The following is a 26450-nucleotide window of genomic DNA, read 5'->3' as shown; positions in this document are numbered from 1 at the left end:
AGATTAGGAGGCTGTCAGAGCGATATTTATTTCCTGACCGAAAAGAGAAAAAAATCACAGGCTGAATATGGCAAGCTTTGGTAAAGTGTGCTTCCTCAGATGGAAAATCACGTGCTCATAAAGACTGCCATGCTTGGAGTGCTTCTTCCTCTCAAGCTGGAATTTTTGTTCTCTGAAATAGGATCCACGATAACAGCCCACCTCCCAGTTTTATTTGCCTAATGGTCATTTCTGCCCTTTCCATTTCTGTCCTCAAAATCTTCTACTGGTCTCCAATTACAACATTATAGACTAGACTCTGCAAATTATTGAGAAACGTTGGTCACAGGACGCAGTCAAGGTGCAACCACTGCATGCAGCAAGTATGCTCCAAGAAAACACACAGTTCAGAAATATCCTTTATCTTTTTTTCTCAATGGTACGTATGAAGACACACTATTTTAAACCTATCACTTGCTCACTTCATTTGAAGCCTCTCTAGGCACTCCTGATCTTTTATCAGATCTCTCCTCAGCTATTTTTCTAAAGGCAAACAGTCCTATCCCAGTTGTTGTTTGTGACATTATAGAGCTGCCACCATCCTTGCTGCCTCTCTCAGCAGCAGGTTTCTTCAGGCCTTCGGAGATGAGGACACTGGGGATGGGGATGAAACTGTACGTGATATTCAAAATTCAAGTTGAAGGATTTGTACAGTGGCTCAGCGACATTCCCTGCTGTGTTCTTTTGTCCTTTCCTAATAACTTCTTCCAGCAACGGGAACTGTCACAACACTGCATCACAAACGCGTTCAGCTCCCCAGGGTCACTGAGCAGGGCTGAGATCCAGTCCCAAGCTCATGGGCCAAGCTTCAGCAGAAATTATGCCCTTGCATTTCAGGACTGTCTCTCCAAAACTTCTGTACTCTCTAGAAGGCCATAAGCCTCCTAGAGAATGTGCAGTAGCTCCCCTCTTTCCACACTCCTCAAAGCTGTTTCATTAGCCTCATTCCTGGGTGTGATCTGCTGCCAGTGTGCAGGAAATCTTGGCAGGCTCATGGGATGTCAGAGTTTGGGAATCAGCCCAGCTGCATATAATCCCTTTACGCACACTCTGTCCCTATGGTCCATGTTGTTGGGCTCTCTTTCATTTTCACTCTCCAGGTATTTGCTTAGAGATTGGGACCAGAGGATCAGAAGACAGAGCCTGCAACAACCGTACCTGGCTCTGAGTCCTTGGGCAGGAAAAAGAAGCCAGTTCCCTTGAGACAAGCTGTCCTCTTCCAACCAAAGGAAAGAGAAAAGATGACATTTGCAAGCTTCAATGTCTTTTTTTACCCTAGCCACAATAGGCAATACTCTCCTCTGGTGTAAATGGCTGGAGCTGCATCAAAACCAGTTTCTAGCTGTTCAAAACATTAAGGTCATCAGATTTTTTTGTGGCTGAATATGATTGTATTGGTCATTAGGAGAGCAGGGGAAGGGACTTCATGTGTGTGTCATGTTCAGCACAGCTGAAGAAAGCAAGACGGGAAGGCATCCTGAGCGATCATCTAATCCACCCTTACCTGTTGTCACTTTCTCAGTGCATAAATCCACCTCCCTGGGGCACTATGATTCATTTTTCTGCACACGCTGCTCCCCTCAGCTGTTCCCTGCTCCTTGGGATTCATTCTCTAAGCAACCTTCCTCAAAGGGAAAGCCCTCTGCATCAGGGCTGAGTGGAGAGATGGGCAGGAAGACGTCAATCCTTCATCTACTTCATGCTCCAGCTGTCTCTGGGCAGCTCCCTCTGCCCCCCACGTCTGGGCCAGGCAGAGCTGTGCCACAGCCAGCCCTAGACAGCGGGGCCTTCCTTCTCTCATCAGCCCAGGCTAGGAAGACAGGTGGGAGGCTGATTGATTTGCCTTCTGGCTTTCTAAGTCCTGTCAGCACCACATTGTCTCAAATTGTAACACCTAGGGACTTGACACTTGACACTACTAACTCACCTGCTCTTTAGCAGGACCGTGCTCCACCTTGTGTACACTTGACAGCAGCATATCTAATATCCTTTTCGCCAAACCTTTGGAGAAGGCATATCCACCTCTGTCCCCAGAAGACATTGGTAATCACAGCACTGCCTGGTAAATGGGTTAACAGGCACTGGGCAATTGGCAGATAATGGCCTGCTGCCAAGGGAAAAAAGCCAGGTGGTGGCAGCAGGCGTGAGGTGCCAGGAGCGGGCATCTACAGACCCCAAGCACTCAGTGTGCAATTTATGTTTGCCGACTGCCAGGTCAGATGCAAAGGAGGTGGGGAGGGCTTGCCCATTGCTTCCCCTCCACAAAGGATTGCCCAAGCTGATTTCAGCACCAATAAAGAGCACCTCATTACCTCTGACAACCACGATGCAATTACAGAGCGGCTCTGATCGGAGCAGTGATAATGACTGATGTGAGTTCACCTCCTCACAGGCTTGTAACTTGCTCTAACAAGGGGGTCAGTGCCTTGACAAGACAGAGCCTACTCAGGACCAGCAGAAGCTCAGCTAGCCCTATGCTGCTGCAGGGGAGCTAGGTCTCAGCTCTGCCAAAGAAAAGGTTCTTCCTTGCAGATTTGTTCTCCACAGTGCCTACTGTGTGCACTAGTGAGCACATCAGAGAGACTTCCACCCTGTTACTGTCCTGCACGGGGAGATACGCAGCTGGAGGGTGTCTCAGGGACTGCTGAGAAGTCTTCTACAATCAGAATGCTTTCAGGTGGGTTAGGCATGTTCAGGCTCCTCTGTTTCTTCACTCCTCCACCTTGCCCAGAGCAATTCCTCAACCTGCTGAGGAAACTCCTCCTCATGCTGATCTGCACGAGACCATCCCCATCTTTCAGCCCTTCCTCAGAGACTGGCATTAGGACAGGGGCCTTATCATCCTCCTCACTCCCCCCAGTCCTTCTGCTGCTACAGACTAGCCCTGGATGGGAAAGGGTTCAAAAGAGAAACCACAGGGAGGGGTGGCTGTCACTTCCAGTTACTTCTGGCCAAGGTAAGTGTGTGGAATTACTAAGAGATCATCAGAGTTGCCAAAAGACTGACACTTGGCGCAGGACCCCACGGGGGTCTCATCAGCACCTTAGCAACTACAGGGTTAAGATTATTGCTGACAAACTCCGTTGAGCTTGGTGCTTTTCTGAGCCTGAAAGACAGAGGGAGGGAGGGAAAGGCTTTGCAAAATATACCCTGAGTATTTCTTTCATGTCAAAAGAGTTTGTCATGGCTCCAGTTTCTATTTTGAGGCCTCTGGATTCATTTGGTTGATTCATTTCATCCTGACCAGGCAGAACACATCATGTTGCCGTCATGTCAAAGGAGGTAGTTGGGAAGCAGAGGTCTTAGCCAAGCTCTGCATTAACTGCTGGGAGAAACAGCCCTCAAGGCTCCTGTAGAGCTGTTGGAAGGAAGGGCCAGGTGAAAAGGAACAGAAGAGACTTTTTTAGAGCCAGCTGGAGAAGCCTCTTCCTGTGACTGGGCCCATCTCCTTTCCCTGCTACGAGAACTGAGCTCTGTCCCCTTCCATCAGCTGAGCATCAGGAACCTGTCCTAAGATCTCATAGGCCACCCTGTGCCCCATTGCCAGGACTCTCCTGGGGCTGGTGCTTTCCTCTCTGCCCTCCTTTTCCCCAGTTTGAATTCTCTCAAGAGCAGGTGGGTGGCTCTTCCCAAAGCCTCCAGGATATACACAAGTGATCCCTCACAGAGCTAGTAGAGGGTATCTCCATCAGATGTTTTCAAAAAGCCCATAGAGTTTTTCCTTTTCCTTTCTTTCTCCTCCTTCCTTTATTTTTTGTGGTCTCAGGTGAACACAAGAAGTTTCAAAGAGATCTCTGCTGAACACCAAAGCTTTGAAGCCAGCTGGTAGAGCAACATTAGGTGATGGACGGAAGGAGCAGGGCCCACCTGGGGTGTCTTCCCAGGAGAACTGAATCAAGGCCAGATGAAATGACAGTACAAGCCAATCCAATCCAGTGCAGGTGGGGGGGGGGGGGAGGGTTCCTCCCTTTGTTACAGAGCCTAGCTTGATAGTTCTTCCTAGTTTTAAATTAATGAAACCTCTGCTAAGCTTCAGATTAACTTCCTAGGTCACCAGTGGAGATGGCCTGTAGCAAAGCCCTGGATTTTATCTTTAACCATCAGCAGGAATTTTACTTTCTTGCAGAAACTGAGCTGAGAAAAAGCCAACATCTGTGATCCCTGCTGTGGAGCTGAGCACCTGCTCAAGGGAAGATGATAATCAGGAAGAAAGAGGTCAATAGAAGATGATGATATAAGTCTTTCTTTATAGAGTGAATGTCTAATATGTTTACTTAGCCAGAGGCAAATCCTTTTGACAAACTCATGGGCACTGCTGAGTACAGCTACATAGAGGAAGTTAACAATGCTGGAGCATTGATTCCTCATCTATAGCCAGTAAGAGTCCTGGTGACTGTGTGGGAGGAATGACAGTGTTCTCTTCAGTGTCAGGGGAAACAAAGCTGAATTTCCAGCAGCCTCCTCCAGCTCTTAACCAAGAGATCCCATCTAGTATCTCACTGATGCAGGCTCATTTCCATTTGCCTTTCTGCCTTGATCTTGGGCTATTCCTTCCATGGGCCACAGGAAGTTGAGTCTTGCCCACCTCCAACAGGACAGTCCACATGCAGCCAGGAAACTTCTAATCCAGGAGATTTTCAGAAGACCAGTAATGCCATCAAGTGCAGGACTGTCTCCAAAAGTGGCCAGGAGCAAAAGGAAGAGTAAAACGAAATATGGTTTATAGATCTCTCCCTTGGGTATCCTGTGCCTGCTGGAGACAGTCCTGCCTTCTCGTGCCTGCTAGCTGTAGGTTATGTTACTAGATGTAGACTGGAGAAGCTCTAGAGGGACCACTCTGCTGCAGTAGAAACCTCTCATGCCCACCTCTTTGCTTGTTGCAGAAAGGGCAAGTGTCAGTCAGAAGTGTTGACTGAGCGTGTTTGGCTATCAGCAGATGTTTGCTCTATTATGGGGAAGCAGGAGAAATGGAAGCCAACTGCTCCTACATGTTTTTGAGCTGCTGAGAACCCCCCCACTTAGCACCCTGTAATGGGCTGGAACATGGTTCACTGGCTGGAAGATAAGGCGTAAGTTTGAAAGGACAGGAAGGCAAAATAGCATGTGTTGAGCTGTTCATGGCATGGACAACACTGCACTGGGGCAGGCAGGAACATCTAGAGGTTTTTTCCAGAGTTCATTTTGCTTGCTGCTCTGGATAGAACAGGTCCATGTGTATGTGTAGATGTCACAGATTCAAGGTCACCTTGTATTTGGGCCAGCAAAATAAAACTTCAAGGGAAAGGGTAGAATGAAAGAGTTGGGTGGCTTTGAGCCTCACAAGGAGTGATGGGTCTTGAAAGAGCTCACAGATACCTAGAAGTTAGAAAGTCCTACATCTGCTGCCTGCCCAGGTCCTTTCCTAGGATACCCTTCTCCAACGGTATAGAGGTCTGGGGATCCCCTTGGAGGAGACAGTGATGGAAAGGGAGGAATGAGACTGGCTTAAGCAGAGCCTGTTTAATACCATTCCAACCCCAGCCAGCTAGATCAATTAAAAAAATAAAGACAAAGGCACTCAGTCTGGGTTCTGCTGTCCCTATCGAATTCATTATCTCCCCCCGCCAACAGAAAGAGGGCAACTATTCACGTAAGACACAACTAATAATATCTGAGTACAGGACATTGCTGCTAAATTATAGGGAGGACTTGGGAAGGGAAATTAGTCATTTGCAAGCCCAATAATGGGGCTGTGCGGCATGAATGCTGATTCCAGAGCGGGCTGGAGGACAGCGTGTTAGCTTATGTAACTGTCCCCATCCTCCTCCGGCAGGCAGAGCAGTGCTGGGTTTGACTTGTGCTGGCAGGATATAGCTGCATTCCCACATCCAGCCTGGCCAAACTCAGACAGCTCTGCTAGGATCTGACCTACGAGACAGATATTTGAAGCCAGGATGGAGGATGCAGGACCCTGTACTCCCTTATAACCTTGTGCACCCAGTTCTTTTGCTCAAGCAAAGTTGTGGATCACAGGGCAAGAGGGCACGTGAGGGCTCGCAGAGCTCAGCACTAGGAAATCTTAGTGTTCAGGCAAAGGGACGCTATCACTCACGTTTGCAAAGCAATTGGGGATAAACCCATGAAGAATGCAGCCTGCAAAGCAGTCAGGTGACATGGTGGCCTTACAAGCCAAGACAAAATAAAGGGGGTATCAAGATAGCAGTATCTCTGGAAAGGAAGAGCTGAGAAGCAGTTTAACAGAAAAGGTGGGTTTGAAAGCCAAAGGCAGTTAAAAATAAAGGGAAAAGCAGATACCTCTCTGATGGTGAAGGCTTAGGCAGCGGGAGCTGCTCCTGTGGGAAATGGTTCAGCCATGCCCCTCCAGCCAAACAGGTTTCACAGAACCCAGGTTAGGAGTACCCAAGGCAGCAGCTACCAGGTTCGGGAAGTCTAATGGCTTCAACTGAGGGGCCAGCTCTGGGTCAGCTCCTAGTAAGAACTACATCCACAGGGGAAATCAAGGCACAGAGACACTGCCTCATACTACAGGCCCTGAATCTGAAGGTGGTTTTTGAGCACTCCTTATCTATGTGAAATGTGGCACTACTCCCCAGGGACAGCTGCATTTCTGCAGCGGGCAAAACACTTCCCATTTCAGAGATAGCCATATTTTGAGCTAAAAAGTACTAGAGGGAAGCAGAAGTGCTCTCTCACCAATGCTCCCAGGCTAACAAACTTCAAGTACCAACACCATGCTCTAGGTAATCTGTGGAGCTTCTACGGCTCCAAGCTCAGAATTCACATCCCCTCAACAACCCCAGCAAACACTGCAAACCAGGCAAAGAGCCCCCCTCTTCTGGAGTCACTCCGTGCTCTCTGCTGTGAGAGGGTCTCTGCTGAGGGGTTTCCAGGAACAGCCAACAACCACTTCCTACAAGTGGAGAGCTGAGAGCCATGAGTTGTGCACCAAAGATCTCAGCATGCCAAGACAAAGAGAGGTCAGTGAAACTCACCTCATTTACCCACTGGCACAGCCCCCACACAGGACCCTTGCTCCAATCTCTCACGATCCGTAAGTGGCCACAGCCTCCAGCTCTGACCCTGGAAATAGGCAACGGGGAAGCTGACTGGTTATAGCAGAGTAAGATAAGCACCATTGTTTTCATGACAGCTACAGATCTAACCCTCCAGCCACAGGGCAGCTGCTGCAAAGGAATATTCCTGGGAAAGCAGATTTTTGCCAGCTGGCAAAAGTCAAAGGCCAGTAAATACTTCATAACCTGTCCAAAACTGCTTTCACAGCCACTTTGAAGCCCTCCAACCCCCATGGCAGCTTGGCTTAAACAGCTCAGCACCCTTTGCCTTTGGCATCTATTCCCCATGACCACCTTGCCTCTCCCATCCCCACTGACTTCTCAGAGGAGTGTCCTGGGTCTGTGATAGAATTAAAGCTGCTCTGGAGTGTTTCATCCTCAGGATTAACACAGTCTGCCTGCAGGGAGGGATAGCCAGGAGGAGGTATTTACCGCAACGAAATTGTATTCCCTTGGGAGGCTTAGTCAGAGGACTGTACAGTGTGGGTACCATCCTTCCCCTTATCCTCACACCCCCACATCCTGCCAGTCCCTGCTAATTCACACTAGATAATTAATCAGTACTCCATCAGCTGCTTTCACATCTGGAGTGGGGAAGAAGCCAGGGGGCTATTTCTGCACAGACAGAGCCTATGTATTAACAGCTCAAAATAAGCAGTGGGACAGAGCCTAGGGAAAGCAGAGACCCCAGAGGCTTTGAAGACTAGGGGGACTGTTAAGCCTGGAAGGAAGCACCAGGAAGCCTGTGCACCAGGAAGCCTGTGCACCTGCTCCTGCAAGCAATGGAGTGGTCCAACTCTCTTTACACAGGAGATCTCCAAGCTGCATAGGGACAGGCACTTGGAGAGACCTGACCTCTTGGCTGGAAGGACCAGAAACCCTCAGCACCAGAGCCCGAGGAAGCTCCAAGCCCTATCTGTATCCTTGCATGTGGCACACCAAAAGCCAGACCCTGGGCAGCTAGCAAGATGCCACTGATCTCACCTCTTCCGCTATTCCCTCAGGGAATGGAAATCCCCATAGGCTGCCTGCAATCCCTGGTGCCTCCCTGTAGAAGCTGCTGCTCTTCCGTGGAGGTCTGTCATTGGGACACCTCTCCCCAAGGAGGTCTTGAAGCACAGACCCCAGGACACACAATCACACCTGTGACTGCAAGGCACACACAATCACACCTGTGTCCTGCCTGATTTCAGCCTCCATCAGCTTTCCTCGTTCAAGCCCGTGGACACAGCAGCGCTCTCCCTCTTCCCCTTCCTCTCTTAACATCTGAGAATTGCTCAGTCCTGTCAATCAGGCTCTGGCTCAGAAAAATTTCTCACAGAACAGCTACGCAGGCTTTAGAGAGATGCAATTAAGATGAAACCCACTTATTTAAAACAGCTTCTCTCCCCGTATCACTGTCACCTTTGATCACTGAAACCAACCCAGTACACTGACATGCCAGGATGCTTCCTTTCATTTTCTCCCTTCTCCAGTTCACTCCATTCAGATAAAACTGGTTTCTTTCTTCCTTTAGTGCTTCCAGGTGGTGCTCCAAGCACTTTGCAGATCAAGGCATCTGTCATTTTTGCATTGACCTGTGGTTAAAACAGAAACAAACGCCCTGGCTGTGGCTCATGAAGATCAGAGATGACAGCAATGCTGTGTATTCAGCTCTGATGGGCTTTGGCCCAGGCACAGTGCTGGGAACCCCTGTACAAACACATCCAAAAGGAAAGGCCCCAAATTTACCAGTAGAGACTGTCACCAGGGGGGAAGCTTTTGGGATCAGGGCTGGGCCATCTCACCCACTTACAATGGTTGATTCTGCTTCTGCCAAAACTTCGGTGCATGTTTACCTTTAAACCCTCTTGCTCTCTCATGTTGGGAACTGACCTTTCATGGAACAGTTGCTGGATTGGGGCCGCCTTTTCTCAGCAGGTTTTTTGTTTGATTGCCAGGCACTGAAACCACAAATCTGTTAGACACAGTCATCAGATTGCATTTTCTATTAGACTGGAAATCTCCTGGTTGTCAGCACTTCCACCCACACATGCAGTTCTCTCCTGAACTCTGCCTTGCTGCCTCCAAACCTCCCTGCTTCCCCTTTTCTTTGAAAAGAGAGCAAATATGTGCACCCCTCTACTCTCCTACAGAGATAGGGCTATATACAGGGTTCACTGGGTGGATGGGCATCTTTGGCTGAACTCTCACTTCAACCTATTTTGCTTTGATCTGCAGGAGAGATTGTTCTTCTCAGGGATGGAGGGAAGAGCAACAAGCCATCCCCTGTTACAAAACACAGCAATTTGAAATTCATCAGCCTAGACCCGAGTGTGCTCTTTTGGCTTTGCTGGATGACCCTTTTCTCTAAGGCTTGGAAGCAGAAGGTGTCACACTGAAAGTCTCAGCACAGATCACTGCCTCCCTCTGATCACTCCAGAGGAAGATCCTGGGTTCATCAGGCTCTACGGGTTTCCAAGCACAGTGCAGATAGCTGCCTAACCTAGGTGACAGCCCCTGGGCTGAGTTCTTGGTCCTGGTCAGGACTGTTCTCACCCCACAGGGAGAGGCCTCTCCACTTAGTGGGGCTCAGTTGGGGTCAGGGGTTCTCACTACACAGCTGGTCAATGCAGTAATGGCACACCACATCCATAGGGTGCCTGTGGCCACCCTGCTGGGTAGCACAGCCTGGCCTGGCTGCTGGAGAGCTTCTGGTCACCCCTTGCAGAGAGGAACTGGATAACTCTCAGCAAAAGGTGCAGTTTTACACCAAGAGAAGCACAGCTCTGTACTCCTAAAAACCTCCCACTCCCACAACAGGCAGCTGCAGGCACAGTTCCTGGTGGAGGCTGTACCCCCCTTCCTCCTTTGGTTAGGCAGAATTGACCCTGCTGGGGGCAGCAGGGAAAGATTAAATACTCCCTCTCCACCTGATGTCTGTAACGCTAGCCAAACTGAGGCTGGGTACCAGGCTTCTCTATGCCTCAGGAGATGTGAGTGTCAAAGATGGCATTCAGGGAACCAAAGAAAACAGCTAAGTGGCTTCTTGCCTGTAAGTCAATCCAGAAAGGCCTTTGCTAATCTGCTGAGATCCAGGTCCTCTTTGGGACACCTTGTATGAAGACAAGCTAATCAAGCATGGCAGGGCTTCCTTAGCCCACCACACAGCTAGCAGCTGCAGAAGGTTAAACATGAGGCAAGTGGTTTCACAGGAACACCGCGATCTCAATAGCACAGCTCACTCCCCCAGTGGATGGGGAGTTTAAATAGCAACTGTCTGAAAGGTTGTCCCAACCTCCTGCCTTTTTCAGATCTCTCCTCATGTCCCTTCATTGTACAGAGATTGTCACTTAAAGGTGTGATCAGGAAATGAAGGGCTTTTTAAAACACTGCTATTAAGAACAATAAAAATAATACATCAGGAACATATGTCTCTCCTCATGGCCATCACCTCTGTGTGCTTGGATTGAAGTGTTTTGCCATCAGAGCATGACAGCAAGCTGATCCATCACAATAACTATAAAGCTACTGGTCTTATTACAGTTATTTACTGGATTTTCTAAAGAAATGCAACAGCACACCACGTGTAACTGCCTGTGTGTCAATCCAGCCTCATAACTTTGAATCATTCGGCTAATTCCAACAATAATAGGCCAAAAGATGGAGGTTGCCAGGATATTGGTTTGTACACGTTCTACGGGTACAGCTAAACTGGGCTCTAGTGACCTCCCTGCCGACACAGTCTGGGAAGAGATCTCAGCCCCTTACCAAGCAGAGAGTGCCCCTGAGAGAGCATAAAATGCCCTACTTCATACTTCTGTAGACCCCAAGGAAGCCACAGAAAAGCAGGTAAAAAACACAGCCAGAAACCTCTGCTGCTCAGAGAACAGCTTGCTGGTTCCCCAGTCTGGGATGGAGCCAGCACTGAGTTACAGGATCTGGGGACGTTTGAGGCTGCACCCTCTGTCCCATTTTGTCCCACTGTAGCACTGGCAATGGGCAGTTCCCAAAGCCTCAGTCTAAGAGGTAGGTATGGAGAAATTCCATGTCTTAAAGAGACCCCCAAGGGTTTTTCAGGACCCTCAGACTGGACTGGCTAAACAGGGATAACTGGTCAGCCTAACCTAAATTCAACCAATGTAACTGTTCAATGCTTCTCTCCAGGAATTCAGTCCTGTTTGAGCAGCCACTTCCCACAGTCATTCATCCAACCCTGCACAACTTAGCCCCAAGGCTAGCAACAGTTTTCATTCAAACCTGTTTGAGCACTGGCTCTGATAAACTTTTCATCTCATCCTTCTGCACAGATCAATTTTCTGAGGACCATTCATTAATTTTCCTCAAAGGCTGTTAAGGGAAGCAGGTCAGCTTTGCTCTAGGGAGGTTAGGGCTGCACATCTCCTTTAACAGGAAGCTATTTTCTCCCACCCATCCACATGAAATACGGGCCTGGGCACGCAACCACAGGCAGTGTTGCATGCCTTGGAGCATGAGAAGACAGGTTACATTGTCTGGGTCACATCCAGTCCACCATGCATCACCTCAGCACTAAGCTAGGCAAGCAGCAAGACTGGCAAGCACAGGAAAGGTTTCCCATGGAAAGCTGAAGTCCAAGCCGTGGGCCCAATTCAGTCCAGATCCTCGCTCCTCACACTGCAAGACCCTGAGGACCCCAGAGCTCACTCTCCATTAACTACTTGGAGCTCATGTGCATTTTAGTCTTTCAATTCAGCCCATTTCCACACAGCTGGGACCAGGCATCTCACTAAGGGATCTCTGTTTATCAATACACAAACAGGCTCTTAGCTAAACATCAGGCTCAGAACAGTTTGTTCTTATTCATGTTTTCTTCCTTTGTTAATAAAGCAAATATGTAAACTCAGGGAGATTGTGTTGCTACTTGCTTCTTGTTGAAAGCAGGATTTACCCTTACAAAAGGGCCCCTAGGTGAGGCAGATTAGATTTTCAAAACTGCCCCTCCGCTAGTAAAATCTCAGTTATTGCTATGAATTAGCCTCTGTCCTCTTAGTTGCAGGAAGGGTGGATTTCACCCTGCCCAGGATCCACACTGACCTGCTGTGTGTTGGGTCCAAAGGGTGGTGTTTAAAGATTAACAGACTTCCTTATCATGGGAAACCCAAATACTCAACTTAACCTCTAGGGTGCAGCATGTCTCAGGGTCAGAACGGGCAGACTGGGCCAGCCCAGAGTTTGGGCAGCCCACTGGCGCTGCCGGTGACAGTCCCCATGGATAAACATTTGGGAGAGAGAAGCCCCACTTCCATCAACCAGCATCTTTGTTTGCTCTATGGAGGCCGGTGGCATCAACCTAGAGCTCCTGAGAAAGGACAGGGACACTACTTAAGGTGAACCACTGTAGGCTGGTTGGCCAAGGACTCTGTACTACCTTGGTCCCTGTGGATAGCAGGATCTTTCCTGTCCCTTACTACAGAACCCTACCATTTTACTTCCTCTAGGACCTACAGAAACCTCTGCATTGAGGAAGGTCTCTGAAAGGCAATAAGCAACAATAACATAGGAGTAGGATTTTTAAAAAAGAAAATCCACACCAAGAGCAGAAAACTAAAATCTGGCCAGAAGCTGAGCGGAAACTACATGGCAGCCCCCTTATTTAAGTAAAGCAGCAAAATAAATGAAGCCACCAGAACAGTCGCACTCCCAGCATCTCCAAGGTCAGAATTTTCACACGTTCCTCTCCTGCATCTTGGCTTTCAGTCCGTTTTTCACAGGTACAGACAGTCGCAAGACGGAGAAAAACCAGGGAGGTGACTTCAACCCTTCTCATTCCTTGTCTCCCAGCAACAACTGTCTTTTCCCCCTTGCCCCCCTTCTAGCTGCTCACAGCAGGCAGAGAGCTTGCTACAAATAAACACAACTCCCTACAGTGAAGATTGCCTGGGAAAAATCTGACACTGATGTGTCATGGAGACAATCTCTTCACCTGAAGAGGTGACTGTGCCCTGGTTTGCAGAACAATCAGTTCAAGTCCCTCTCTGTAAAGATCACTACCCCATTCCACAGGAGAAAGGAGAAACTGAGGCATGGTTTGGTAAGTCATTTCCAACTCATGTGTGTGGTCAGCCATGCCTGCCTGGGGACAGCAGAAGTTTGACATCTATATGGATGTGTTTTCCTGACAGCTGTGAGCATTTCAGCTAACAGGAAATGCCAGAGGAAGGCCAAAGAATTGTTTGCAAAGGTTTCCAGCACAGGTCAGAACACTTATTTCAGCTTCCAGATGATTTGGATTGCTGGCATGCTGGGGAGAACAATCGCTTTCCTACCACCCTCACCACAGGCACTCCTGACATATGCTGTGGGTGTCTGGCCATTGCTTGCTGGCCAGGTGATGATGGTCGACCAGAAAGATTTTCTTCAGCACATCCATGTAGGGTATATTCCATCCCCTTTATCTATCCAAGGCAGAAGGAAGGGAAATAGATTTTGGCCTGAAATCTCCTTGCCCTAGGGTTTCCTCTAGGAAAACATGCAGACAAGGGTAGAAAGATATGCCTGAGTAGTCCCACACAACTTGCAAGGAACTCAAGGACCTCACCAGGTACCAGGTACACACGCTGAAAAACAAGATGAATATCTATATTCCTACAGGCAGACCTGGCTCTGACCAGCTGTTTTTGTTGTCACTGATCTTGGTGCCTTTGCATGCTACCATCAGGCCAACAAAGAACAAGCATTAGCAAATACATTCAGCATGCAATAAAATGCCACAAGCAGAGAAAGGACTCTAGGATCCCTGGGGAAGAGCAGAGGTGTGTTCAGGAGGCATCTGACCCATGCTTGATTTAGCTGGGGGAACTACAGTTATGTACTATATTTACTATTATTCTTCTCTCAGGAACAGATGAGTCCTCCCTGAACAAAGGGTCTCTGCCTGCTAAAGAAAGACTTAGCAACATCCCTTCTAGGAAAGAAGCCCTTGCTTGTTCTTATTGTGAGAACGGAGATATTAATCACTAATTTGAGATCATATTTGAAACCACTGCCTCTGTTTTTACCCCAATGGCACCTCATGCTTTGCACTTGTTGAGAAAACAGGTTAGGCCTTGCGCATCTGACTCCTGATCCAGTCCTGCTAATCTCAAGGGAATCTTTGCATTGGCTTCCAGGGACATTGGACTGAGAGTTCCTTGGATGAAAGGCTGCCAGGAGGAGGCCAAGGGCTGTGAGCCAGAGAGGTACTTGCTCCAGACCATGAAGGCCCTGCAGTGGCCCACAGCCATAACCACTTAGAGGCACAAAAGGTCTTCTGGCCCTTTTCTTCCAAGTGCCAAACAGCAGTACTGTTATCAAAATGCCAGCTGGGCTGGCAACAATGAACTTCTAAAATCTGCCTGCAAAGCCAAACTGATACAGGATGACTCTTGACTTGGCTGGGTGCCCCTCTGGGGCACCTGCTGTCTTCCAATGTGTGTTTGTGGGCATATCTTCAAGCTGTGTTTACAAAGGGATTTCAGGCTCTTTTAGAAGAGGTTGCTATAGAAACAGCAGATAGGCAATTGAATTCGGTGGGAGAAGGCCTAGGCTCTGTTGGCTTAAAAAAATAGGGAAATCCACTGAGGGAATACACCTGGCTGGAAAACGCATGTGAGGCAGTGTTTTAATGAACACATTCTCCTTTTGGAAAGGACAGTAGACTGATTTCTGCAGCCCTGGAAATTCTGGGGGGTTCTGGAGGATGAGAAGAAAGTCCACTGAACAAGTAACACCAAGAGACAGACTTCTACCCTTGAGGTGGAGTCTGGCCACCTAGCAGGCTCCGAGTTCAACAGCCCTGCTGGAAAGCTTCAACCTAGCCGAAGCCTAGACCCACGGCTCAAGCCTGCTGTTGCCATTCCATGCCTTTGGGTGGTCTGAGCAGACAGGTGGAGGGGAGACTGAAAATGCAGAGGAACATGAAATTTAGGATATGGCTGGGTGCAGCTTTATAAACTGAAACAGTTACAACAGATCATGAGGACAGAGCCCCATAGAAACATGTAAGAGTCGTTAAAAAGGCGATCAATTCTGACCTAGGCCAGAGCCATTTAAATGGAAAACTGCAAAACAAGCAAACCCTAAGTCAACCAAAGGCATGCATCTTCCTAAAGGAGAAATCTGACCACAGAAATCAAGCATACTTGGCTGCAGTTTCAAGCTTGCACCTTTTCTTGTTTCCTCCTGCACACAGTAGTGGTCCCAGCCACAAGCTAAGATACACTGCCTAGAATACACCACCCTTCCAAAGGAAAACCACTGTGCAAAGCTCAGCCAGGGCTCATCGTCAAAATGTTGTGATTAACCACTGAAATAGCAGGGCATTTCCATTTCCAAAGGCAGAGCTACCACATAGCCCTGAGAAAACCTCTTCAGAATCAGCCTGTGTTGAAACAAACGCAATCAGTTAGACAGTGAGAACAAGTGGCCCTCTGCAGATCCCTGCAGGGAGCTGATCTGATTATAAAGTGAGCCAGGGAGGCACTGGAAAGCCCCCCGTGGGAGGAGGGGGGATAACGGAGAAGAAAATCAGAAAGGTACCTCATACCAGACAGCTTATGAGCATTAAACTCAACTGGCTGGCAAGTAAGGGGTGCTGTGGGGAGTCTGCAGTAAAGGAGCGGGGAGAGGGGAAGAAGCTGTATATCCTCTTACTGTAGCCTCCCTACTGAAGTGGTAGGCTGGAAACTAGAGAGCATTAGTCTGAGCTCCACAGCAGTCTTTCTGACCTGAACAGCTGGGAGTACAAAGAGAGAAGGTTCCAGCTCCGTTAAGACCTGGGGACTTCACCCCAAGGGAGCAAGCCCCATCACAGAATCTTCTCAGCCAAAAAACTTCCTACACCTTGGATGGCTGAAGCCTTGGCACGGCTCACAGGGTAGGGGTGACACTTGCTCACCCTCACAGCCACAGGGCAGGGAAAAGCCTGCAACTGGTTCCCCAGGGACTCTTCCCTTGTAGGCAGGCTGGTTACCCCACCACCCCACCAGTGGGCAAGCAACAGGACCCAAATGTAGCAGTCAGCTGTGCATGTCTCTCAAGCATCTGTAAGGTCAGCTCCAAGCAGAGGCCTCCAAGTCCTCTGAAAGGACTGAGATGCCAACTCAGCCTTCTGAGCCTCTTGTGGAGCAGAGGCTGAAGACAGGGGTTGAATGAATAGGATCTGAGATGTGCTGAAACTAAGCTACCTCCAGCTGAGCACTCCAGCACATCCTGTGTTCTGTCATTTGCCCCTCTCCCCAAGACTATTCCCCAAACGTCATTTGCCTTCCCCCAGCTCTGTCAGACAAGCACTGCCAGAAGTCACAACCCCCACAAGAAGTGGCATAATCTGTGCCCCCAACTCAACCTCTGATGTGCACTGCCCCTACCAACAAGGTAGTGGGGGGGTGCATGAGGGAGGCAGGGTCTGGTCTCAAACACTGGACAACATCTTGACCCCACAGGTCTAATCAAAGCCACTGGGATCCACTACTCCCACGTTTAAAACTAAGTCTATGGTACTTTGGATGAGTCCTCCGTGTTTCCCCACATTAGATATGCTTGTCAGCAGAAAGGGCCTGGAGTTGGTGACTCAGAGCCCACTGACTGTCATGTTTCACTGCACAGTGCACAGTGTCTCCTGTCACATTGCAGCTGGGAGCTACAGAGGACCTTGAGGCAGGCACCAGAGGGAAGCCATGCAGAATAATCAGCAAACCAACATATCATAATATTGCCAGATCCCCAAATGGAATGAGGAAGAGAGACAACCTGAAACCAACTCTGTCAAAACAATATACTCCCCAGTGCTGCTAGGGAATGGGTTTCTCAAGGTGAGAGACTCACTGGCTTAACCTTTCTGCTCACCCCTGTCTTTCCCCTTCAAAGTGGAATGCTTACACAACACCAAGAAAAAAAGAAATAACAAAGTAGAATCACAGCATGCTCTGGAAGAAGAGACCAAAGTATACTAGAGGACAGAAATAGACCCAGGAGAAAGGCAGGTACCTTAGGGAGGAATGTGTGCTCCACTACTAGGTCAGGACATCCTCCCCTTGGCCAGATCCTATTACAATCAGACAGCTGGATTCAGAGATACAAAGACACTGATGGTAACTGAACAAACTCTGCTGGAGTTAGGCAGAAGTTTTTCCTGTTATTTCAGAAGTGTTAAACACGAAGCCCCAGCCACAGCCCCTTAAGTGGAACAAGAGACTGTAATTGATTCAAAGGCCTTCATCCATCTATGCTACACTCATCTTTCTACTTGTATACCTACCCCTTCATTCCTACAGTCCATCTTTCCTTTCTTTCTATCCACATCCATCTAACTACTTCTTACACATCCATCCAGAGCAGCACTGGACAGCAGCAGCCATTTGGGAACTTACTGCATGGTAACATCAAAACTCAGGAAAACCTTCTTTCTGAGCCATGATCCAGCTGGGGCCCAAACCCTCAAGGAACAAGGCATTTCATTAATTTTGGATTTAGAAAAATGCAGGACTTGCCCACATAAGACAACCTCAGGGTAGGGTCCCTATAGCCTTCCTGAGGACCGCCACTTTTAGGGGCCCACATCTGTAGAGAAGACAGCCTGAGCAGAAGCATAGCCCTGTTTTAATTAGGAATATTTCAATACTGCTGCTGGAGGGCAGGTTTATCCACACCCTCCTCCATTTGTCATTTTAATAGACAAATTAGCTAACTGCTGCAAAGAGGAGGCACAAGCTGTAGTACTCTGTTTGGAAAGCATGAAAACCTTGAGAAACAGGATCAGCAGGACCTCTCTTCTACCCAATATCAATGCACCAGGAGAACCGCTTTGCTGGGACCAGCTTGGTTTGCATTGCATGCAGATGACAGTTTGTGAAATTTTGGCCAAGAAAAAAATGTTAGGCTCAGAGTATGAAAATATTTTCTTTATAGAGCTTTCTTTATAGAGAAAATATTTTCTTTATAGAGCTTTCTCTAGGACAGTGAATAAAACAGAAACCTGATGCAAATGTATACATCTGCAAGAAGCCTCTGACCACAGCCACACCTGAGCACACTGAGGAATAGAAATCTGGGCAGTTATTTCCCCAACTGGAAGAGGACCTTTGTTTCTATGATCTCTCTTCTAAAAACTCAGCGTGGCACCAAGTCCTCTGCAGAGCCAATAGTCAGTTCTGGGACAGAGAAGAAGCAGTAATCAGGCTGGCTGCAGGGACCATTTGCACAAAATCTGTAGAGCAGCCCATAACTGCACTCCATCACCTTAGAGCATGGCAAATTTCAGGGTGGGAGTGACATCTTCTGTTGGCATACACAGCCCTTTGGACCTTCTTAGAGATCCAGCGCTTTGGAGAAGGCATGAAGGAATTAAGCCCGAGCCTAAGGCTCAGTGAAACAAGTGGGAATGTTTGTAGCCATGACCTCTCTAGCTTCAAGACACTTCCTTGAACTGTAAATTCAAGCACCCACTCCCATCAAGACCAGAAACATAATGATCCATCAGGCTCTGTCCCAAACTTGCCTTTTGAGTAGATTTCTTTCTCTTCCACCTTCCTCAGCCTCTCAGTTTCTGAGAGAGAATAACTAGCTTTAAGAGTTCAGAGTCTAGTGTCTATTACTAGGGGGAAACAGGACATCACCCATTTAGATGGTGAAAGAGGCTCAGCTAGGACTACAGCAGACAATGAGGTAAGAGAAACACATCTCCCATTTAGAGCCAAAGAGAGAGGTGAAAGGACACTTAATCCCTTCAATAAATACTCTCATAAACGCTCAAGGTAGCAATTATATTACTAACTTTTACCAGTCAGGATTCAGTTGAAGAAAAGCAGCCTGAGGTATCTGAGAGCAACAAGAACAGGGTTGCACCCTAAGGGAAAGCAAGGTGGGAGCTGTGGTGGCCCCAGGGCACACAGCAACATCACCATCGAGGGCAGGCAGAGCAGAGTGCTGACAGAGTCCATTGACACACCCAGATAAGGCAAGGTGATAAATTTGATGCAAGGTCCATCCAGGGGGACCAGTCATCAACAACAGGAGATAGAGACAAGCCACTTACGACAGAGGTCCAAAGTCCATGAAGGAAACAGGGCCAGAAACAAGGCTATCTTCAACATATGCCCAAGGTCCAGCTACGGGCTAGAGCCAGGGAGAAGACTGAGCACAGATAAACCCACAACACAGTTCAGACGGAGTTTCTTCACCCTGAACTTAAATGGAGTTCCCAGACCAATGGGCAGGGGGTGTGTGGGTAGGAGTCCCAAGTGAGGCTGGTCAAAGCAATTAAGGTCTATTAATGCACAGAGGAAATTTACTTTACAGTAAAAACAGTTGTGTTTAGAAAGAGGGCGCTTAGGCAGCAGCCAGACTCCATTAAAAAACACAAGTGAAAACAAATCAAAGGTAGCAAAGGGGTGTTCCCATATCTCTTACTGATAATAGCATATTGCCAACCAACAATAAAAGGGAGCGAAGAATTAACTTCCTTGTCATGAGATACCTTCTCAGAGATGTTGGGTAGGGTAATGAAACAGAAAATTCATTTCCAAAATATATTCAGCCCAGAAAGCTGAACGACTTTTCCTGGATGGCTCAGAGACCAGGGGAAGGAAACAACTTATGATCACCATCTCCCAAGGGGAGAAGTTGGGGAGTTCACTTAAAAAATGGGGGTTGTGTTTCTGGAAGGACTCACCAATGAAACTGGTCACGCTGACACTTGTCAGGCAAATTCGCCCAACAGAAGGTCATGGAAATGATAGTAACTGAAGATTCTCTGTGGTTTAGCCACTGTTTGAACTGAAATGCTGAACTTGCAGATTCAGAGCACAGGTGATTCCATCTCTTGGTTTTATTAAAAGACAACACTGAGATGCTTTCAGTGGGCTATATTTTACGTGGGCCTGTATAGACAAGGCCAAAATGTGCTATATATCCGCTGAGTCGTAATATGGCACAAGCTGCAAATGAAGCATCTGTTTAAGGAACATGGCATCACAGCCCTGCTACCTTACACTTCACTGCTGAGGCTACACATAAGAGAAGCAACCGAATTCCCCTGGAACAATAGCTTACACTGACCTGAAACAATACTTAACAGAACTGGGGCCATGAGGTGAAAGATCCTCTAAGCCATCCAGATCTTCAGACTGGAACAAGGTTCCCAAATGATTACAAGCAGATAAGAAAGGTTCTACTGAGCCCACGTGCGAGGAAGCTAATCACAGTCCTTATGCTGGGTATGGAAAGCAGGTCCCACTAATGAGAAGCCTGAAGGTACAGGTACAGAGCTTGAGGCTCTACAGCCAAAACAAGAGCTTTTACAGCAATCTCTGCTTTCGGCAATAAACTCTTCTAGCGAGACCTTTCATCACCTGGGCCCCTTACAGGGGATGCAGCAGCTACAAAATGGCAAGGATACGAGATGGGGGATCTCACTGGTGCAGGAGCTGTGAAAAACGCTCCCTTGTAACCATTGTCACCGGACATCACAGAATCAGAGAATCACAGAGTGGTTGAGATTCAAAGGGACCATTAGAGATCTTTTAGTCCAACCCCCCTGCTCAAGCAGGGTGACCTACAGCAGGCTCCCCAGACGGGTTTTGAATATCTTCAAGGATGGAGACTCCACAACCACTCTGGGAAAACTGTTCACAGTAAATAAGTTTCTGCTTGGATCCAGACAGTATTTCCTGTGTTTCAGTTTGTTCCCATTGCCTCTTGTCCTGTAACTAGGCACCACTGAAAAGAGTCTGGCCCCAACGTCGCAGTACAGAGCAGGGAGGGAGAATCTGCACCCCAACCCACAGCACAGTCCAAGTGGCCATTTCCACTTCCTCAGACAAACCTGGTCAAAATTTGTGATTATGTGGGCCTCAGCAGGCCCAGCTCCTGCCAATCCTTTCTTATCCCAAATCAAACAGCCTCTTTAAGCCCAGTCAATTGGCTCGAAATGCCCCTCATATTCTGCAGGGACAGTGCCCTCCCTTTCCCCCTTGGACAGTTTTTCATCCTTTGGTGCTTTTTTCCCCTTTAATGTTATATTGCAGGTTACTTTCCTGCTGAAACATGTGCCGAATAGCCCATCTGTTTGCCTTTAGGACAGGCAGCTCCTGGCAGATACCTGCCAATGTCCACACTTCCCTATCACTCTCCTGTCTGCTGCTGCCTCTTGGATATTAAAAATCACCTGGAGCGATGATTCCTCATTGCTTTGTGCTCTCTCCTTCAGTCTGTCACTGCTCAAACCACTTGACAGGTGATTATTCGGTCACTGAAGCTGGGGAAGCCAGGCTAAAGGAAAGGAGTATCTCCTTAAATAAATGTGCAGGCTGAATTAGAGAGGGTTTTGTGCTGGACTGGCAAGCTATTTGAGGATATCATCTCTAAGCCACATTATCACTTTGTGGATACAGAGTCTGTGCCTCTGTGCGATTGGCCTGCTGCCCTTTTCACCATGGATGATCCCTCCTTGTTCCTCCCCGCAATGCAATGAAGTGCTGTCTAGCCTAAGCAACGGCCTGGCTCCTGCTGGCTCACGGTCATGATTTCTCCAAGCTTCTTGTTATCACATTTGAAAGTACAGGCTTGGGGTTCTGATCCCATTACTTGTGCCCATTTGGGACTCTGCTTGGGTTTCCCTTCCAACAGGCTGAATCTTTTCGGCATCTCTCAAACACACTAAAGCCTAGGTTTCAGGGGGTCACAACCAGACTTGGTCCCTGCATCGAGGCCTCCACAGGGACACTTCAGCAGGGTGGTCTGTCTAGCCGTCAGACTCCTGGGCTTTTCTCACAGCATGGTCATTCACTCAGTGTTCTTCCAAGATAAATCATTTTTTCCTATCACATAACAGGGATAATAAGTGGCTCAAAAGATGTAATGTCAAATGTGGAGAATCCAAGACTGCTCCTCAGACTTGTACTCTGTTGTCCTGATTAAGGCCCTGCAATTTTTGGCTCAAAGAACTAATTTTGCAAGCTGGAATCTTTGGTGTTCTGCCATCCCAGACTGAAATCCCTTCGCCTTACCACATTCTTCACTAACACAGGGATCTGTTCTTCATACACACAAGTTGTTGCAGGTGGATCTGATTTGTACCCAGCAATAAGTCATGCAAGTTTGCCACTGCCCCCGTGTCATGGGGCTGTGACACTGCGATATGAAACAAGGAGTCCTCAAACCAATTCTACTGTCCACCAAACCAAGGACTTTGGCTCATAGTACACTCACAGCACCCAGATCATGACAACAGCCTGTGCTGACAGCAAAGCCAGCCACGTGGTTGTTATGGGATCAGTGACAGTCTTTGGTTTGGTTGCTTAAAGGCACCTATAATAAGTCTATAGCAGGTGATCACTGACCACCAGAACCAAGAGTCATAAGGTCTTGTAAGCTATTCTCCATCCAGGCTAATGAGTCCTGTTTCCAGCACAGCCCTGGTCTGATACTTCTGGGTCCTGGCACTCTGGGATTTACTGGCTTCCTCTGAGCTAGCTCAAAGATCTCTGCACTGTGAGAGGGTGGCCCTGAGGAAGGATTTTAGAAAACTTCTCAGCCACGGAAATTCATTGGCTAACTTCTGTGGGAGATTCTACTGATCTGCTACCTTCATCTCCATGAAGATGGAGAGGAGGGGAGGAACTGTTCAGCGTCATACAGAAGGAGTTGACCTTAGATTGATTCACATCCAGACCTTAGCAGAAGGTCCTCATAACTAGATCAAAGGCAGGGTGGAACCAGCCCTGTGGCTGATCAGCACCTCACCCAGTGCCAGCAGGCAAGCCCAGACTTTATCTCCTTGCTGTCTGAAAAACAGGCATGACTCTGTGTAAAAGTCATGTCACTCTCAAGTTCCTTGCTTAATGATCTCTCCAAACTACATTTCACTGGGAGGCAGGCACTGTTTATTCTTCCTCCAGCCCCCTCTGTACTCCTAACTGTCCTTGCTCTGATAAGGCAGCTACTTAAAAGAACTCCATCACTCAGAAAACCATCATGACAGAGAAGAGTCAAGAAAATCATCCTCTGCATGTTTTTCAGGCAACTTGGCATTTAATAAGTATGCTCTGCAGCTTGAAAGGTCAACTAGATTCAGGCTACTGCGGTGACACCTTGTTATGTATTTAGAAAACTAATTAGATACATGGGTACTACAGGGGAATTCTCTTCTGTCCCTATGCAGCTTAATCCATTGTCTCTTTGAGACGCCAAAAAGAAAAAGAAATAGTGAAAAGAAAAATGAATAGAAAATAGAAATTGCCAATAGAAAAATGGCACTTGAAAAAGTAGTGCTGCAAGGTCCTGTCCCCATCTGCCTGTCACACTGATCATCATTAAAGTAGCACTGCAAACATCATCCTCTATCAGTCTGTGGCTTGCTATGCGGGAATCAGGGCTTCTGAGCTGTATTCACAGCAACACGGCTGAATGTCCCAGAAGTTCCATCACCGTAGGAAGCAGGAGACCCTACAAACCCCCTCTGTGGAACAGACCTCTGTATTGGTTTCATGGTGCAGGGAAAAAAAGAAGTTTTGGAAACACCAGAAGATGGTGTTCCCAAAATGCACTGTTTGGAGAATTTCTGAACCACAGGGAACAGGAAAAAATCCAGTTTCAAAGTAAAACCAGAAAATAAAGAAAAATAACTGAAATATCCTGCAGACCAAAAGTACTCCTGATTGTGTAGCTCTGCAGAGCCATGCTGGGGGAGCAGCAGGATGAAAATGAAAAGATTACTTCTGAGACTGTAAACAGGCTCATTGGAACCAAATTCACATCCTCTTTTATGTTCATTTTCCATGAATATTTTTACTTGGTGGTAGGAGAATTCAAAACTTAAAAAACAGAGGAAAGGCAATTTTAAGGCACTGGCACATAATGCTTCATTATTGCTCACTTCCAATTTGCCAGCAACACTAGTCCTGTAAAACTGTGATTCTCAGAGTTACAGTCTGCCATTTAGAGGACATAAATGCACCACCCGAGTAATTGCTGTTGTTACTGATGAAAACTTGCCTGGGAAGATCAGGAGATCTCAGTGCTTCCAGCTCTGCTGATGGTTTGCAACACGACTTCAGGTAAGATAATTCAGTCTCTCTACAGTAGCAGGCCTGTGGCTACTGACCTTCCTCATCCAGGGATCAAGGAGGTTATTTGAGAGCTGGGAAATCCAGCCCAAGGAAGGTGAATTTCCAAACACCCAATAGTGTTAGGGAGTGACTGTCAGTGACCCCACAGACCAGGGAGTTATTATAGGAAGACTGACTACTTGGTCCATCGGATAAAATCACAGCCTGTTCATACATTGCAAACAAATGAAAAAGAGTACGTATCTGTAGAATCATCAAGTATATCAAACATGACCTGCCGGGAGCTGTCAGGGGGAAGGCCCATCAAAACAATTTTTTTTCTTGCCCAGCTGCGAATCGTATTCGTCCAGGGAGTCCAGCCAGAGCATAAAAGCAGAACAGTAGCTGGTATGTCTGATTTCCACTGGCCAAGGCAGGCATCACTGCCAAAAAATAGATGCCAGGAGTTTTAGAATCAGTTGAGACTCTGGCTTGGAGACCACACAGGGGAACGAGGCAGGTGGTGCGGACTAAAATGAGTGCCAAGTGAGTATTCTCACCCCTATGTTTTCTCTTTTTATTTCTCTCCCTCACACCATCCCACAACTTCAAAAGGGAGAATTTTGTCCACACTGCAGTAAAAACACAGGGGATGCCCTTTCCTTTAAAGAACTTTTCTTCTGCTGTTTGACTGCAGTGATTCAGAGTTGTTTTCTCACCTCATGGGTTAGATTAATCAGATGAGGCAGAATGTGTGAAGACATCAAAAACGAGATGCTTTCAAAGCAGCTTAACAGCCTCTGAGGGGGGACCTTCAATCCCAGAACTGTGCAAGCGCCTGGCAAAAACGGACTGTCTTTTCAAGCTCTGTTTCCAGGTCACTCATGACCACCAGGAGGGTGTTGCAGGCCTGAGACACATCCCCAGAAAGGAGAAGGTCTCTCTGGTCTTAGAGACTTCCAAAATTCAGCTAGGCACAGCCACAGCTGTCCTGTTCTAGTGCGGACAGTCCTGATCTGAGCAGGAGATTGAACTGGAGACTGTAGAGTCCCTATCCATCCAGCATTTCAGTGATTCCGCATGACTCCTTCTATTTTCTTTCTTCATTCAGCCACTACATCTGTTCTGCCAGCACGTAGTTCACCAGCAAAAGTGACAGAGAAATCCCAAGACATCTTTATGTTCTTCGTCACTGATCTGGCCTTGTTCCGGCCTGAAGCTACAAGACTTCTTTCCAGCTTGCAGCTACACATCTTACACACTCTCAGTTGCTCTGTCACACTGTGTTTTATACCACTGTCCCACTGGCTCCATACATCCACTTACAATATGACTAATCGTCTCCAGAGCTTGGCAACACTTTCTACATTCTGGATTTACATCTTTGCTGCCATCTGTCTCTGCCATAACCTAGCTTGTGCCAGCAGCCTACTTCTGTGCAGTCATAATTAAAGTCTCCATTTCTCTTCTCAGTGCTCCCTTGACATGCCACTTATCATTTCCCTTTTCCATACTGTCCTGTTTATGGCAGTATTATTACTGTGACCATATCTGCTCATGTACCAAGCACAATTTCTCCTCCTCTAATAACTGAGGGCACTACCATGATTTGCATTTGTCCAAAAATTACTGACAAGCTCTTGACCTTTACCAGTTACCAGGTACTGCCCCTCTGACATGAGCAAATATTTTTGCACTATGCAAACATTATGGCAAGGGTGTGCTGCCTGCTGTACTAACATAATAGAGCCAAATCTTACCAGCAAGAATATACAGTCTAGCCACAAAAAATGTCATATCAACATGTAAAGCACAAGGTCTCAGTGGCCCAGCTGTGGTCAGGCATGGAAAACCCATTTCTGTGGTGGAGGTCAGCTTCCTTGCTTATATGCACCATCCCATAAGATTTCCTGAGCACATCTGTCCTGAGACACAAATGAACAGGTCAGACCTCCAAGGAACTGCTGGGAGTCTGTCCTTCATCATAAGCATAAAGCAATATCTGGATACGTTCAGAAGAATGCAAGTTCCCACTACTGCATGTGGCTAATGCTTGACCAACTAATCACTGCCCACCACTCTCCTCCTCTGCCGAGGCAGATCCTCTCCATGCAATAAAGAATATGCACCAAATCCCTGGTCTGTGTAAACACACATAGTCAGTAATTACAATGTTGCCTCCCCTTTTCCCAACATCAATCTACAGAAACAGAGCTTTTGCCATCTGCGACTCCCCTAAGCCTTTTGGGATCTCTTCTAGGCAATGTGCTCCCCAGTCTGAGGAACAGACTTG

Source organism: Struthio camelus, chromosome 8 (assembly GCF_040807025.1).
Source record: "Struthio camelus isolate bStrCam1 chromosome 8, bStrCam1.hap1, whole genome shotgun sequence".
In the NCBI taxonomy this organism is placed as follows: Eukaryota; Metazoa; Chordata; class Aves; order Struthioniformes; family Struthionidae; genus Struthio; species Struthio camelus.
Note: the sequence above shows the minus strand (reverse complement) of the source record.